This window comes from Amphiura filiformis, chromosome 3 (genome assembly GCF_039555335.1).
Source record: "Amphiura filiformis chromosome 3, Afil_fr2py, whole genome shotgun sequence".
NCBI lineage: Eukaryota > Metazoa > Echinodermata > Ophiuroidea > Amphilepidida > Amphiuridae > Amphiura > Amphiura filiformis.
This window is the reverse complement of record NC_092630.1, coordinates 81,230,765-81,247,698: the sequence shown is the minus strand read 5'-3', so window position 1 is coordinate 81,247,698 and position 16,934 is coordinate 81,230,765. Positions and strand designations below refer to the sequence as shown.

Genomic DNA, 16,934 nt, shown 5'->3' with positions numbered 1-16,934 from the left:
TTTTGAAAATCCGCACCCCTAAAAAAAATCCTGCGTACGGGCCTGCTTGTGACATGTCTAAATAATGTAAATGATATCTGTGTTTCTTCTTGAAGGGGACTGCATAAAGAGCATAGTTACAAAAATGGTTAAGTTAGTAAAATAAGCTTACCCCCATTCCTTTTTGCTGAACCATGAAATGGTATCAGCCTATATGAGTGAATGTTACTAGCTTACTTACTAGCTTACTTACTAGCTTACTGACTAACCATTTGGTCTGAAATGGACATATCTCTAAATGCCACGAAGGTATGACCCCATGAGTGGTGTCATATGAAAGAGGAAAACATAAAGAATATAATAAAAATATTTCCAAACGTCAGAGGTCATCCAGGGGTCACAGGGGTCAAAAAGGTCATTTTAACCGAAAATGCTCTGATTGAGCTGAAATTTAAATGCAATGATCCTTATGACATTCTAAACATGTTTAAAACATTTAACAATTTATTTAAGGTCATTAAGGGGTCATAAAGGGGTCAAAGGTCAAGGTTTCCAAAATGCTCCAATTGAGCTGAAATTTAAATGCAATGATCCTTAGGACATTGTAAACATTTAAAAAATATTTTAAAATTCATTTAAGGTCATTAAGGGGCAATAAAGGGGTCAAAGGTCAAGTTTTTCAAAATGCTCCAATTGAGCTGAAATTTATATGCAATGATCCTTAGGACATTGTAAACATTTAAAAAATATTTTAAAATTCATTTAAGGTCATTAAGGGGCAATAAAGGGGTCAAAGGTCAAGTTTTTCAAAATGCTCCAATTGAGCTGAAATTTATATGCAATGATCCTTATGACATTCTAAACATGTTTAAAATATTTTAAAATTCATTTAAGGTCATTAAGGGGCAATAAAGGGGTCAAATGTCAAGTTTTCGAAATGCTTCAATTCAGCTGCAATTTAAATGCAATACTGCCGAAGCCACATGGTTCAGCTATGGTGCGGTTATCGCTCTAGTTATGTCTAAAGTACCATTTTTAATCAGGGTGTCATTTTGTGGTTAAAGTAATTTGACTTCATAACTCCATTCAATTACTTTTTATTCTTTTTTCTTTATTTTGAATGGCATTTCATTCCCTTCATTACATAAAAATGCAATCAAAAGTCAAACAGAGTTCAAATTCAACCATTTTGGTGAACTGAAGGGAACAATAATATCAGAGAGTTCTCATCCTGGCTCGTTGGTTCCATACAAAAGACACCAAATATTGGTATGTCAATTATTACAAGTCAACCTTTCCCACTGTTACTTATTGCCATGTCACCAACACAACAGACACAGAGCCAACAATTTATCTGCAAAAATAATTATTCAAGTTAATTAATTATCAATAATAAGTTTGTACTCATTGTTAGCCCTGTACAAGTACTCCTCATGTTGTGTCTGTAGCCATGTTCAGACGTGGGTACTAGTCGGCGTAAATTTACACCGACATTCCAAAGAATTTACTTAATTTCACACGCACGCGTTCACACGCTTACTCCGACTACTTTACCACGGGCTTGCAGACAAATTTAACACGACCTTCGCAGGGGACCATTGAATACTCGGAGTAACTTCTGGAAGTAAAGTCGCAGTGCTGCATACATGTCGTTGCTTTCAGTGGCGGATCCAGGATTTTTGGAAAGGGGGGGCACAAACTTATAATAATCGAAAGCGCGACGCAGGGGGGTGTCTGACCCCCCTGAGAAGTGAGAAACTTTTACAAAATACAGACTTAATTGAAGCCATTTGGTGGACCATTTTGTCACTATTATTCAGGGGGTGTCTGAGGGGGGATGTTCCCCCCTCAGAAGTGCGAAACTTTTGCACAATGAAAACCTAATTGAAGCCATTTGGTGGACCATTTTGGCACTATTATTGTCTAGAATTTTAATTTGAAAAAGCAGAAATTTGTGAAATGACGGTCCAATTGAAGTCATTTGTCATTTTCACTATTATTGTGTAAATTATTGCTTTAACATAACTCTTGGTTTGGGTGTCCAAAGCAGAAGCGAAAGGGTTTACTTCCTTATGCATACTCAAGGGGGGTGTCTGAGGGGGATGTTGTAAAAGCGTATACATAACTCAACAACAAATCAAGCACGTTTTCAATTCAAAGTATAGGCCCTATAATTTGTAGAATGAACTTTTGCAAAACATCAAAGTGTTTATTTTCAATAATATAGGGCCTATTGATTTAAATAATGAAAATCGAAGCAAGCAGAAGCGAAAAGGGTAACTTCTTTATGCATATACGCAGGGGGTGTCTGAGGGAGGTTGTGTCCCCCTCAAAAGGAAGAATTGTGTATTTTGTAATTTTTCAATTTGAAAAAGCCGAATATTTGTGCCCAATTGAAGTTATTCATCGACACATTTTCACTACTAAATGTGTAAATTATTGCTTTAAACATAAAGGGTCTGGTGTCCAAAGCAGAAGTGAAAATGGCAACTTCTTTAATATGCATATGCACAGGGTGTCTGAGAAGTTAGAAAATGTGTGAAAATGAAGGTCCAATTGAAGCCACTCGTAGACCATTATTCACTACTATTACCATGATTACTGTAGGCCTAATTATTAGGTTATATTATTGCTTAAACATGTTAAAACATAAAGTGTAATGGATGTCCAAAACAGAAAGCTTAAAAACGCTACCAGTTTATTTCCCTCAGAAGGTGGAAAATTTTGCAAAATGAAGGTCCCATTTAAGTCATTTGGTGCATATTTTTACACTATTATCATTGCTTTAACTCAATTTGCAAAATTTTAAATATTACACTTTATTGGACTTAGGCCTACTAAAGCATGCACGGATTGATGTTGAAGTCAGCATTGAGTCGTCTTAATATACAGCTGGATGTGATATGTTGGTGACAAAATGTGACAGGCCCTGCGTATCGGCGGGCCCGCAGTAATTCACAGGGTTTTGGGCAAAGGACCCGCCTTCAAGCAATGCCTAAAATAATCACAGATAACATGGATAAGAAGGCTTGGGCCTACTCAATTACGTGCAAATATTGTTTTTCTCTTGTTCTCCATTTCTCTTCTTTTCTTCTCTCATTTTCGCAGCTTTTCGCCCCTTTTCTTCTCTCCTTTCCTCATTGCCAGTGTGCCCTTCCATCTGCCCCGCGACTGGTCCAAAGCAGAAGCCTAAGTGGGCACTTCTTTATCCGTCTGCGGAGGGAGGCCTCGAGGGTGTCTGAGGGAAGAGGCATCCCCTCAGTATTTGGAAAAAATTGAAAATAAAGGCCGAATTAAAGCCATTTTATGGACCATGAAAGGGGACGGCACGGTCCGGGGTGTGCCCCTGCATAGATCCGCCACGGCATGGGAGGCCGTTTATCATGAACAAATTGAGATTTATATCTTCCATAAAACATGTAAAAATGTAAAGCCAAACAAAGGGTTTTTTTCCAACAAAATTGTAAAAAAAAATAAAAAATAGGACCCTCGAAAAGGGGGGGGCACGGGCCCAGTGTGCCCATGCCTGGATCCGCGCCTGGTTGCTTTCAACAAGTGGCACGAGTTCCAATATGATTGAGTATCATCGAAACGCCCAAACGAAATTTGTTCATTTATTGATCAAAACAAATTGCTGCATGCTGACAGTGTTTTACTTTTTATTTGTCAGCCGCAATTTGTTCTTCTGCTTTTAAACACTCTTTTTCGACATTTTTATACTACTAATTTCTCCACGCCTACCCCTTGCATCACTACTGTTTGCCCATCAACATGATCAACAGCGCGGAGCTCAGTGGTAAATAGAATGATGAAAAAGTATGAAATGGTGCATTGATGAACATCGCATCGAGCACTATTTGCATCTTGCTTAATGGTGATCTTTCCCAAAAGCAAACAAAACGTCACCAGCTCATTGTGAAAGTTCCCCTTACTCCGACTGGTCGTGTTATACTTGTTCACACTGGCAACTACTCCGACCAACCAGGTCGTGTTTATGCGTTACTCCTGACAAAAGTCAGGAGTAAATCGGTCGTGGGAAGGTCGGAGGAGCTTATCACGACTAGCGTTCACACTGGCACTACTCCGACATTTCCCACGACCTTCCGCCGACCAGCGCTTACCACGACCATCCTCCGACCTTCCGCCGGGTGTAAACCCATGCGTCTGAACACGGCTTGTGTCATTTTACTCTAAATTGAAGAATTTGACTGGAAAATTAATTATTTAAATTTAAGAATTCCCACTGTTTCCCACCCTCTTGTCATCAGCTATTAATGAGACACAAGGTATGGGTATGAGGGTGAGTGCTTCACCATATCAAGACACATCAAGTCATCCCATCAAACAGGGAGAACCCTTCCCTATAAGACCAGTTAACATCAGTACAGGAGATGAAGATTCTCAAACATATATTGGGATACTCAAATGTATCAAGTTTAGAAATAAATTGGGATGGTATGGTTTATTAAGTTATTTCGTGAATCCCATATTGCTGAAATAAAAAATACCCTTAAAAGGGAAGAATCCCCATATCTTATGTTGTTGAAAGGTTTGGTTATCAGAATTTGTTACTGCACATAGCTTTTATAGAATATACATTGTAGACACTTAGACCCAGCCAGTATTTATACCCGATTATGATACATGAATGATGAGAGCATCCACACGGTCAGTACCTGGTCATTGTGTCATAATAAATTCACGCTATGGTAATTATGAAGCCCACTGAGTAAACATAAATACAAGACAAAATGCGTACACACATGTAATTTTCATCAGCAATTACGACACGATGATGCTAGAAACCGGCCCAATGATGGAAATGTTCATAATTTGTGAATGATGACAAGATTGTAGTATGCCGACGACATTGAGAGGACACGTGGTACTAATATCATAATACGATTATGACACAATCATAATCGACGGGAATAAACACACTCGTGTGGACCGGGTCTTAGTTTTTTGTGTACTGTACATGTACACAATTTATTCATCAAACTGCTGAGAACATGAGAATGAAAATGTGCTCTGAGATGGAACTATGTATAAACATTAATTTAATCAGGTTTACATAATTATATGGAAATAATTTCTTTCAGGTGAGTTTAGCAACTTGATTGCTGGCTTATTATTCCCATCACAGAACAAATTACCAGCATTCTAGGTACTTCCAATTAGTGGAACAAGTTTTTAAGAAAATACTACAAGATTCTGCTGTAAAAAACGTAGGAGAAAATGGCTACAAGGAAAGGTGAAAATCCTGTTGGTCTGGAATAAAGGAACACAGGCAGAAGTCATTGACTCACAAGTTTTAACTTGCTGTTGGTTATTTACAGGTATCCCCATGGCATCCTCCCTTGTGCTGAACACAATACACCACAAAGCTATGGGTATGTTCAAGTCATGATATGGGAAAACAAAGAGCTATTAATCACAGACCACATTCATATCACATGACTACAGAAACATATGAAAATGAAAAGAAACAAAGGCTAAGGAAGAGATGTAATATGTTTGTGGTTTATGTTTATTGCATGCAAGACTCGGCTCATAAAACAATGTTGTGTTATTGTCATTGCTGTAGGTTTAATTTAAATCATAGGAGTCTAATACTGGGACATTGTTTGTTGCCATTCCTGGGATAACTTGTCTCATCATTTCACACCCACCCCAGTGATCCTTCCTCCAGACCCAACTTTTTGTATAATCATAGATTTTAAATACAGCACAGGTTTAAATGTCAGGAAAAGTATTTTCATCTTTGTGCAACCATTCACAATTATTACTACAAAAACATAATTTGGAGACAAATAGATGGATTTGCATAATTATTGGACAAAACATTTGTTCACCAATATTCCAGTGACATACTTTGAAAACACCACAGCAAACACAAACAAATAAAAAACCTATGATTAAATGCTACATGTGTTGAGTTTTTCCTGTAAAAAAAAGAGAACAAAACAAAGCTAAATACACCATATCAACTAAATTGCTGAAAGAAGTGATGAACTGCTTTTGTTTTTCATTGTTATTTGCATGATATAATTAATGGAACTGCCAGTGCAATATAAAAGGAGTTCTTGGCATAATGTAGCCTGATAATAAATGGACAAGAATATGAAATGTAGACATGAAAATTAATGAACTCTATTCTACTGCAAATACATTATGTAACATATAAACATTACTTTTATACACAACTCCATGAGGTAAATAAACATTGAGTGCAGATATCCACATTATACCTGCAACAATGCAAAACTATAGAACCTTTGTTTGAAACTATATTTGGCTGATTTAGTTGCTTCAACACAAATAAATAAACAGCTGCTGTATTTTTCAAGAAATCCAGCAGTTTGCTGAGTACCACTTCAACTGAGATACACTGTAGTACTATGAAGCAAATAACAGACAGAGAAGAACAAAAACATACCACAACAAAGCAATCAAACTAAATATTTGCAACAAAAAAACAACAACTATCAGTCACATACAAATTCACACAAAACAAAATATACTGATTTCAATTTCAATTTCATTAATGTGAGAAGAATGAGTCTTTGTCCATCTTTGCATGCATGTCCAAGCATGGGCTTGAAGCGAATGGTTATGCATCTTAATAAACAAAGTGTCCAGCTTGCTTGTTATATCTGAACGAGTTAGAGTTTGGTTTAGGACTACAGGTTTAGACCTGCTATCTACTGTAGATGACTGATGCTTTGTCCAACCTTATGTATCAAATCAGGATAGGCTCAAGACAAAGCTTACTGGAGAAGTACAAAGATGTGGATTTCCTTATCTTAAGGAGCATGAATTTTTTCAGCAAATGATGGATTAGTCCATTTGCTGTGTGAATTTTGTGGGAAAACACACAATATATAAAAGGGCCACAAAGAAGTGACCAATTCAAATTACTTTGCTTACTCTACAGGTCCGGTTTTCACAGGCCTAATTATTAACATAAATAATAATAAATTTGTGTACAGCAAAATTAAGGTTTTCAAACCAATGGTTTGGATGGCAACCTGTCAATCAGATTAAATCAATTATCTTGGCACATGATAATGGGTTGGTACACATGTCTCCTCATTATCCTCCTTTTGTTTCTATTGTTGGGATGATGTGATTATATATTAGGACAATCTTACATCAAGTGAATCACAATAAGCAATTAGATCAGCTTCACACAGCTTATGCCTCTTATTTTTTTAATTTAGGACCGAAGATACAGTTTATGTTATTTTTTACTCTACATGTTGGCTTCTTTTTTTATGAGAAAGTCTTCTTTTATTTTATCTTTTTTGTGTGTGTTTCATTCGCGAGTCACATTTATTGCTTTTTGCTTGCTTATTTTGGTTTTAATTTGTATTTTTATCATATCAGGATTTGTTCATATTCTTTTCTTGTTTTTCTCATTCACTGTTTAGTGCAACTTGCATTTGTGCTAATAGTAATATTAGTAAATAACATAATTTGCATTATTCTATACGGTATCTATCCTATAGGGCCTACTGTAATGATTCGCCAAATGGCTCACATGGGCTCCTTTGCCTAGAGTAAATTTCATGTACAAATAAAGAGCTTCCCCCTCTGAAAATTTTACTGGTTGGATTTTTATGGGAGGGAAATTTTAATTAATTAGCGTTTTAAGTTCTATGTTGAGGGAGCCATCATTAAGCGAATCTTGACAGTATTGTATCATGTCCTTCTTGTTTCATAAAAAAAAAATGTTGGTATTTATACAGCGCCTTTCACATGTGAACATGTACTTGAATCCATTCTAATGGTTTTACAATCCCTGGATTGAATCCATTCTAATGGTTTTACAATCCTGGATTGAATCCATTCAATATTATTAGCATTGTTCAAGAGGCAATGGTCACATGCAAGGTGGTATCCACATTGTCATAACTTCATTAACATGACAATCATGTCATGCAGTGGCACATGTCACATGAATTGTCATCTCAAGTATTTCTGTCTCTTGATATTCACTGAAGTACTTGAGTTCGGAATCCAGCATAACAACAATACCATAACAACATTAACCTAAAAATAAATCAATTTCCATAATAATCAGATTTGCTCAAAACCCACTTGAATTCAATGACCAATTGAAAATAAATAAAAATCTGAAGTAGACCAGTTTCTTGCATAACAACAATACTAGATAACATTATTTTACGCCAGCCTAAAAATTAATAAATTTCCATATTTAATCAGATATGCTTTTTTAGTTCAATGACTGTTTGGTCCTAAGTTGCCATGACTAAGCTTCTTTGGTATGGACATACTTTAGGGCAAATGCAAAATGAAAGTTTTTCTAAACTTTTATTTGGATTGTTCAAGTGGAATTCCTACATCCCCTACTGAGATAAAGAGTGTTCCTTGAACTTCCTTGCAGCAAAATGAAAGAATTCAAAATATACTGGTATAACAAGTACTTGGAATGCAAAGCATTGCCTGTAAATCTATGGTGACAATTCTAAGAAGAAATGCAGACATTTTGGTAATTTTGATTAAAGGCTACTCTTATTATTTACCTCTTTGTGATGGTAGTAAGTTAAACCTTTTTAGTCCTTCCTTTTCCCTGCACACCACAAAAATAAGCCATTATGCAACTATATCTACATCAGAAGTGGACTTATTTAGTTATAAGGGAGTAAATTATGTTGTTTGCAGTTTAAATTTGAGCACAATTTCTTTGTTCCTCCAAGCACAGGACTATGCAAACATGACACAAACTTGCCATTTTTCCAATTGGACAAAAACCTAAGGATAAAGATAGACCAGGGAAGATCGCCAACACGTGGTGGACAGACAGCACAGTCCTCTCACACACAGCATGGACACCTGGGACTATAGGCTATTTTTACAGACATCTATGTTTCTATTGTCTGAGATATGAACAATAAATTAGTCTGAAACCAAAACTATTTCAATTATGGAGTCAACAAAAAGCATTTTTTAAATTTCAAACAACGCCCTGACAAAACATTCCTATCTTTTTATAGCACCTATTCAGACAGTCAATAAATATGTAATTGTAAACCTACAATGTATAATAAGATGAAAACTGACTTCTTCCAATGGAATTCTCCTCTTTTTTAGCGACCTCGGGTCAATGGCCGCCCCTCCAATTCCCAAGAATAGAGTCTGGTGGCCAGACATACATCAGCCTTATCATGTGAGGTGAGCATGCACTCTCTAGGCTCTGTCCATCAACCATTCAAACAAAGATTATAAACAGTCTGTATCCAACCAGCCCAAATACAAAGGGCATAATACATCCTTCACACAATTCAAAAAATCCATAACAGAATAGGGATTGACTGCAGGCTATTGACAGGAAAATAAAATTAAACCTCTACCTATTGGCCAGGTATGCCAGTTATTCAAGGTGTACAAAAGATGTAACAAAGAGATCAAAAGATGAAGTATTTGTTTGACATTCCATGTCTTATTGGGTGGTGACTGACTGACTTATATCATTCCCAGGGCAGCCTATTTGGGTCATCCTCTCTGCTTACATCATCACTGACCATGAGAACAAAGACTATTGTCCCTGGCTAGTTTATGCAAAAGCTGTAGGCCTTCATAGGATGAAATTGAAAACATAATCGGGATGAGAACCACTCCCATCTGAAAACTGATATGATTTGAATTCATGGAAGGAAAGGGCACAGTTAGATTTAAAGAAATAGAAGGGCTGTAAATTACCTATATCACTCATCAATAATCACAAATCATCCTAGTTTCCTTGCATAATGGGGGGGGAGACAGGAAAAGAAAGACCTCCATGGGCAAGAATTCTATAGGAATAATCCCCACAAAAAGAAAAACTGTTGTGACACTTCTGTTGAATGTGAAGACTCTCCCAGCTCCACTTATTGAATGTAGCGAATGAAAAGTTTGAAATGTGCTGCATAATTATCCCGGATAATTATTTTGCCTAAGTCATTTGTAATTTTGAGAACAAAGAACAAAATGTGGTTCAAGCATGCATCAGTTATGTAAATCACCCTAATATTTTGGATTATTCCCTTTAATTTGTATCATTATCATTTGTTCTTGTGCAAAGATTGGTGAATAAATATGTTTAAATGCATGCTTGAATCATATTTTGTACTTTGTTCTCAAAATTACAAAAAATGACTCAGGCAATTAGCGTAGCAGGCTGATGATATGCATTTTCATTAACTTTTTGCAGCAAGATCCTCCAACTTCTGCATGCCCTATAATGCTAGCTTCACAAAATCCAATGTAAGCCTATATTTTTGAAACAATGATCAAAAACAGAACACAATAATTTTCTTATTGTTTGTTGTGTTTGTTGAGTTATATTTCATGCCTATCTCAAATCAAGAAGATATCACTTTTAAACAGCTAATTGCATGAGAACTCTTCATATTTTATTCCAACATTGCCTGATGAGGAGAAAAGCAGAATTAAAAATGGCAGAAATCACACAAATGAAATATATGTTAGTTTTGATTTACCCATCAATCTGAGCCCAACAAGCATGAGCTCAGTGGTTACACCATGCAGCTCCTGGTTACACCTGAGCTGTTTTTGCCTAACTTTACCACTAACTTGGACAATAGAAGTTGATTGATCTCTACCATGTCTACAGAGTTCAATCTTTCTCTGTGACATGGCTGGCATTTATTGATGAGAAGGCAAAGTACAAAGTCAAATTCCACACCACACTTCCAAAGGATGCATTTCTTTCTTTGTACTTTGAGTTTGCAATGCACTGTATTAAACTCTTGATATTACAATATTTGCTTAATTAATTTTAGAACTCAAATATTATGAGTAAGAATTATGTGTCACTGAACCTTAGTTAATGTACTTGACCTAACAGGTAGATAGTGTGTTCAAAGGGAAGATACAGGTGCCAGGTAAAGTACAAAGACCATTCTATTGGGTCACAGAAAGAGCAACAACCAACATTTTGTCCTTTTTGTACCTGTTGCTTTTAAAAAAGGTTGATTATGTAATTGTTCATGATCATTGGGACCTGGTAGCTCAATATGTATGTCTTATCTCTCTCCACCAGTTCCAAGCCCGCCCAACCGCCCGTCCACCTGCCTACATATTTTCCATTTGCAACATAATGATGTGTTATTCATTGTCTGCTGATGTTCTGCCCAAAAGTAATGATTACTCTTGTTCTTCCAAATATGAAAAAAGCTGCAGCAAAGTTGTTGTTGTATTATTTTGTTGGAAGGACAAAAGAGTTGTCTTCAATACTAGATGCATTGTTCAGTAAACAAAACTTAATTGTATATTTTTGTACCATATTGCATTTTTTTAGTTTTTTACATGTGTGAAATTGTATTTTTGTCATATTTCATAGAATATCATTTTGCAGAATAATTACTAAATTGTTTGACTATATATTTAAATGAATTTATCTCTTTGAGAATTGATCATATGCTGGATAAACTAAAATGTGAGACAAAGAAAATTGTGGTGTGGGAAGCGCATACAATAAACTGTTCCTGATACCACTATCAAAGTGGTAAATCCGTGTACACAAGGAGATCAGTATACATTTAACATTTTGCATCGCAACTTCTTGTGGGATCTTATCATCAGGCTAGGTTTACAAAATGGTTTATGGTAAGCTTATAGTCAATCCATCCTTGAATGTGATGCTATGATATGATGATAATAAAAGGCTTATTTAATTGTAAGGCAATGGTTGCATAAATTCCATGAAGAATGTTAACATGCTTGCATCACAAAGTCAGCTAAAGTCTGTGATGCCCACGCAACAACATTCCACAATTTAATGTTTCTTATCTAGCCCACAAGTATTTGAAAACTTTCAACAAGAGGTCATCAAGTCAGATACAAGTTAATTGCAATGCAGTCTACATGTTTCAAATATTTTTCAGCAATAATTATTTGACATAGGCCCAATACATCCCACAACCCTCAACCAAGAGTAACAATTCATCATATCTGTGACATCACTAGGGTGTATATGGTCAATATTTTTTCAAGCACTGCTTGAAACACATTCATATAAAGTAGAAAATGGGATGCAATCAATCGACGACATGGTCAACATGGTTGAACTCGGGGGTGGGGGGATGTTAATAGTGTACCGTGGCCGCAAAAAAGGTACATTTTGCCTCCCCTTCATCAAAGCCCGAAAAGGTTAAAAAATAAAAGGAATTTAAGCGCTAGCCCCTACTTTTACCCGGAGCCAAGCCCCCCCAACAAAATATGTGCATGGATGTGCTAAGCATACTTTTCTGGATGCTGACTTTCTCTATGTACCCATTTTTGCTGTTTTTGCAAACAATCTGTATACCAGTTATTCACAAAAGGTACATGTGCCAAAATTTCTTTTGCCCAAATGCACCCAATTGGGTGCATTGGTCTCCACTAAAAAACAACCCATCGATATAACAAAATTGCTGAAAAAGCACATCCCTGTACACCTTCAACCAGGAAGATCCCCCAGGTTGGACTTCAACAAAATTAATATTAATGAATTAATCAAGCAATCAAAACAGTGGATCATACTCCTTAATTGTTATTTACATTTTTTGTCTCATTCACCTCTCATTGCTTTATTTACAAATCAGTGCTGGCTGGTCAGTGAACGAACGCTGTTTATAGAGATCTATGCAAGATAGATTAACAAGTCCATTGTTTAGGAACAATCATATGCCAGAAATAAATAAACAAGTAAAGTAGTAAACAATTAGTGATAAAGGTGACTTTTGATTCAAATTGTATGGATTTTATGCTGTCCTGGATATCAATATAAGTGAAGGACATCGTCTACCACGTACACATTTCCTACAAAATGTCCAGAAAGGAAATGAACCAAGTTGGTATAAACACGTAGAGAATGTTCAAGAAATCATCATTTTGTGTATTGACAATAATGATAATGCTACTTATACAAAATACCAAGAACATCTTAAGAAATTGTTTTGTTACCATGGTAACATAACATTGCTAAGTAGCGAGCATTTATAAATCAACATAAGCATCATGCAGAAAAAAACTTGTTTGTATATTTATCTTGAGTAAATAGTGAGGTGGATTTGTTTTGTAATTTTTTGTGTTTTTTTTTTAACCTGATATTCATTGATCATTGGATGACACTGATTTGACACGCTATTCCGATGTTTGATTAATCACTGGTCAAAATTAGTCAAATTTCAGTCCTAAATGTCCCTTCTAAAACTTGAATTTACAACTGAGTCCTTTAACAGTAGATCTATGGAGCCAGTTCTAACGTACCAATCAGGCCCGCACACAGAATTTTTTTTGGGTGCAGATTTTGAGGTGGACCTAGACCTTCTACCCAAAATCTGAACCTTTTTTGACCAAATACCTGATTTTTTTGTTTGCAATGCTCACAAATTGGGATTTTGTGGGACTTTTTTATACTTTTGCAAATTTGGGGTATGGCTGCACCCCCTGCAATTTTAATGAAGGAAAATCCAAAACTTACTTACTAGCCAACTTCTATATCTGTGTAAATTAACTATCCTGCATGAAAGTTGACTGGGGAGTGGGGCAACTTACCCCACTATCAGCTGATGTTGCTGTGTGACTTATATATATATATAGCTGATGACCAGGGACCACGTGAAATAATTATGCATCATCATTATCATCATCATCCAGTTGTGAAGGTAAGTTTGTTCAATCTGATGACATCACTGCATCATGGGATCCCAGCCGGGCAGCACATCCTTATGACGTATGTGGATGTACGGTTCAAAGCAGCATGTCAAGCCTCAGTCATGCAGGTTAAGGACCTTTTCTGCATCCTTTTAAAATCCTTGTCTAGTGCTTGGTACTTCACATCAGGTCTAGCAAAAGAAAAAATGTGTTCAATATTATTATAATGAAAGAAACTGATTATGAGCGCAGTCAGGGGCATAGCCAGAATATTTTTTGGACTTGAGAAGGGTTCTCCAAGATCATTAGATTTTGGTGCGGCAGTGTCACCCATCATGCAGGATGCAGGGGAAAATGAAGGCCCAATTGATATTATTTTCAACTATACACTATAGTGAACCAGATTTTGATGAGGCCCCACATTTAAGCATGAACATACTCAATTTCATGCAATTTTACCCTTCCTTTTTCCAAGTTCGCTTTGTCTCCGTTTTTTATTTTCTCCCTTTCTCTTCAGTCTTTTCTGTCTGTCCTTTTTCCTCTTTTTCTCCCTTTCTTTTTGTTTGCCCTGAAGGGTAAGGGAGCCAGCAGTACCCTGAAGAAAAAAAACTTCCAAGTATTCAATAATAGTTTGAATTACCAAATCCTATGTAAAGTACTAAAAATAGGAAGGTGCAGACATACTCTTTCTGTCATCTTATTTGCATTACTGACATATGAATTTGGACTGAAATCAATCTTATGACAAATGTGCAGAATGATCATGATGATACACCGTGATGATGCATGCCAAAAATGATGCTATATCAAGAGTTGAATTGTAGTGTGACATTCCATGAAATGTTGAAATTAGACCAATGCTTCATGTTCTCTTTGGATGGGGAGGAAGATGCAAATACCAATCAAATGAATGCAGCTATAAAATGTGATATTTGACAGCCATTTAGCCCACTTTTTGTTAAAGCTTGGGAGAAAATGTTTGTGATTATGCATGAGAAATGTACAAATATTTTCATTTTTAATCAAGTTATTTTGAGAAATGCTTGCAGTAAAACATGAAATCTTTGTTTGTTTTAATGGTAACCGAAGATAAATATTCTCAATTCTCACTTTCTACAGTTTCAGAAGCAAGATGAAACTGTGATGATATGGTGAAGTTCATTGGCTCACAAATCATCACAACATTATATCATGTTGTTCTTATCTCCCCAAGAGAAATCACAGGAATGCAATACTCACAAAATACAAATCAGTCATGTCATTAGAACTGATGTTTGAAGATGATTCAAACTCATGCTCTTGTTATAGGAGATAAGGGAATGGTCATGTAAATGCACCTGTGTCTATATGATCATAAAAGATGGTTGGCAAATGGCTCAAAGTGACCCTCCTCTGGTATTCTTCAGGTACAGAACTGTGGATGTTTGCACTGTGTACACCTGCGTAACAATTTCAACAATCATTTTAAATTTGCTAATTTTTGGAGACATTTCAGGACACAACAATTTTGGTTTAATGATTACTTCAAACAGTTGAATCTTAACTGCACTTCCACAATATACATGGGTATGCCCCATATCATGGCCCAAAGTGTTTCTGTACCTATAACAAGCTCAGCTCTGACAAACCCATAGACTAATACAGACTATATTTCCAATAGTCAAAGTTCCTGTACTTTGTTTGCTGTGAATTCTTGCATAATCATGAGGGCCAATTGTTCGATCGTGCCATGTCTAACAATCACGCAAGTGTTGCGTGCCTTCACGTATACGCGATAGAGCGTTGCGTGTCTTTGCATTTACGCAAAAAAACGTAAAAATATGTGGTATGTGTGTCAGTTTTGTCTGTTGCATGGAACGATCAGCCCTCATTATTGGGTGATGCCAAGACATTTTCTGCACTTGAAAATATCCCAAGAAACTATCTCATCCTCAAAATATTCGTCTGTGCTGAGGATACAATTGATAGGTCAGATCTGACTGTAAATGTCTGAGAGTCCCTACACTGGAATGTCAGAAGCCAGCTACACACTTAAAACTACGGGGTCAAAAAATGACCCAAAGGGGGTCATTTTTGACCCCAGCATAGTTATCAACTAAACACCATACCACTAACGGGGTCATTTTGACCCCATTGGTCGGGGTCATTGCAATGACTACGTATTTGGGTCAAATAGTAACCCCATTGGGGTCAAAATATTACCACATTTCGGGGTCAAATGAAATGACCCCTTCAAAGGGGTTGCCTTATTGGGTTACTTAATGACCTCATTTCGGTGTCAAATGAAATGACCCATTTGAAAGGGTTGTTTTATAGGGTTACTCAATAACCACATTTAGGGGTTGTTTGGATTTTTTAGTAGGCCTATGGTCATGCTGGTCCCACCAGGACATAAGTGTGTTTCTGCACAGAGAAAGCATTACATAAACAGCAAACTGCAAAATGCATCTGTGTATCACACTCACACACAGTCAGTCATCGCCTATGACAGTTCACGTATTATAAGCTTACATGATATAAGCTTAACAACTGCAGCCAAGACACCAGCCACGACAGCATGAAATTGGAATGAATCTGCGTGCATAGACAAGGGTCTATGCATCCTTGCAGTCTCACTTTTCAACTAACTTGTCATATTCCATCATGCAGACAAGCACACACGACAATCCGCTGAGCTGCACAATCAGAACAAATATGGCGCTGATGTGACCATGTGAGCCGATGCACACCGTGTGTGCAAATAGTTCGAAATGCAAGTCATTATAAAGTTGACAAATTGGGTAACCGGTCAAAAAATGAGTTTTATTTATTAATCAACAAACATTAATTGCAGCTCATGTTTAAACTCATTTATGAATTGAGATTTTCAAAGCGGAAGATTGAAACTGATATCAATGCGCGACGGTATCGGCAAAATGACCACTAAGTTTTTGACCACGTTCGTCGTGGCTAAAATGACCTCGTGAATGTGGTCAAATTAAAACAGTACAACCCCTTGAAGGGTCAAAACAACCCCAAACGTGGTCAATTCAAAATGACCACGGAAAATATAACCCCGTAGTTTTTAGTGTGTAGAGGGTGCTCACTTTATCAGATGATTTGACAGATAGGTCAAATCTTTAAACATCACAAAGTCCCTAGACTGGAATGTTGGAAGCCAGCTAGAGAGTGCTCGCTTTATCAGATGATTTGATAGATAGGTCGATCTTTAAACATCTCAGAGACCCTAGACTGGAATGTTGGAAGCCAGCTAGAGGGTGCTCACTTTATCAGATGATTTGACAGATATA

At 36.6% G+C, this 16,934-nt stretch overlaps 1 long non-coding RNA gene across 1 annotated transcript in view; it reads right to left on the bottom strand.

The window, feature by feature from the left end:
• The window catches only part of LOC140147781 (uncharacterized), a 56,801-nt gene that overhangs the window by 12,507 nt on the left and 27,360 nt on the right, over positions 1-16,934 (bottom strand). Inside the window, exon 2 of the long non-coding RNA XR_011858407.1 lies at positions 13,546-13,835. This is a non-coding gene — a long non-coding RNA (uncharacterized lncRNA). The remainder of the gene's footprint in view (positions 1-13,545; positions 13,836-16,934) is intronic.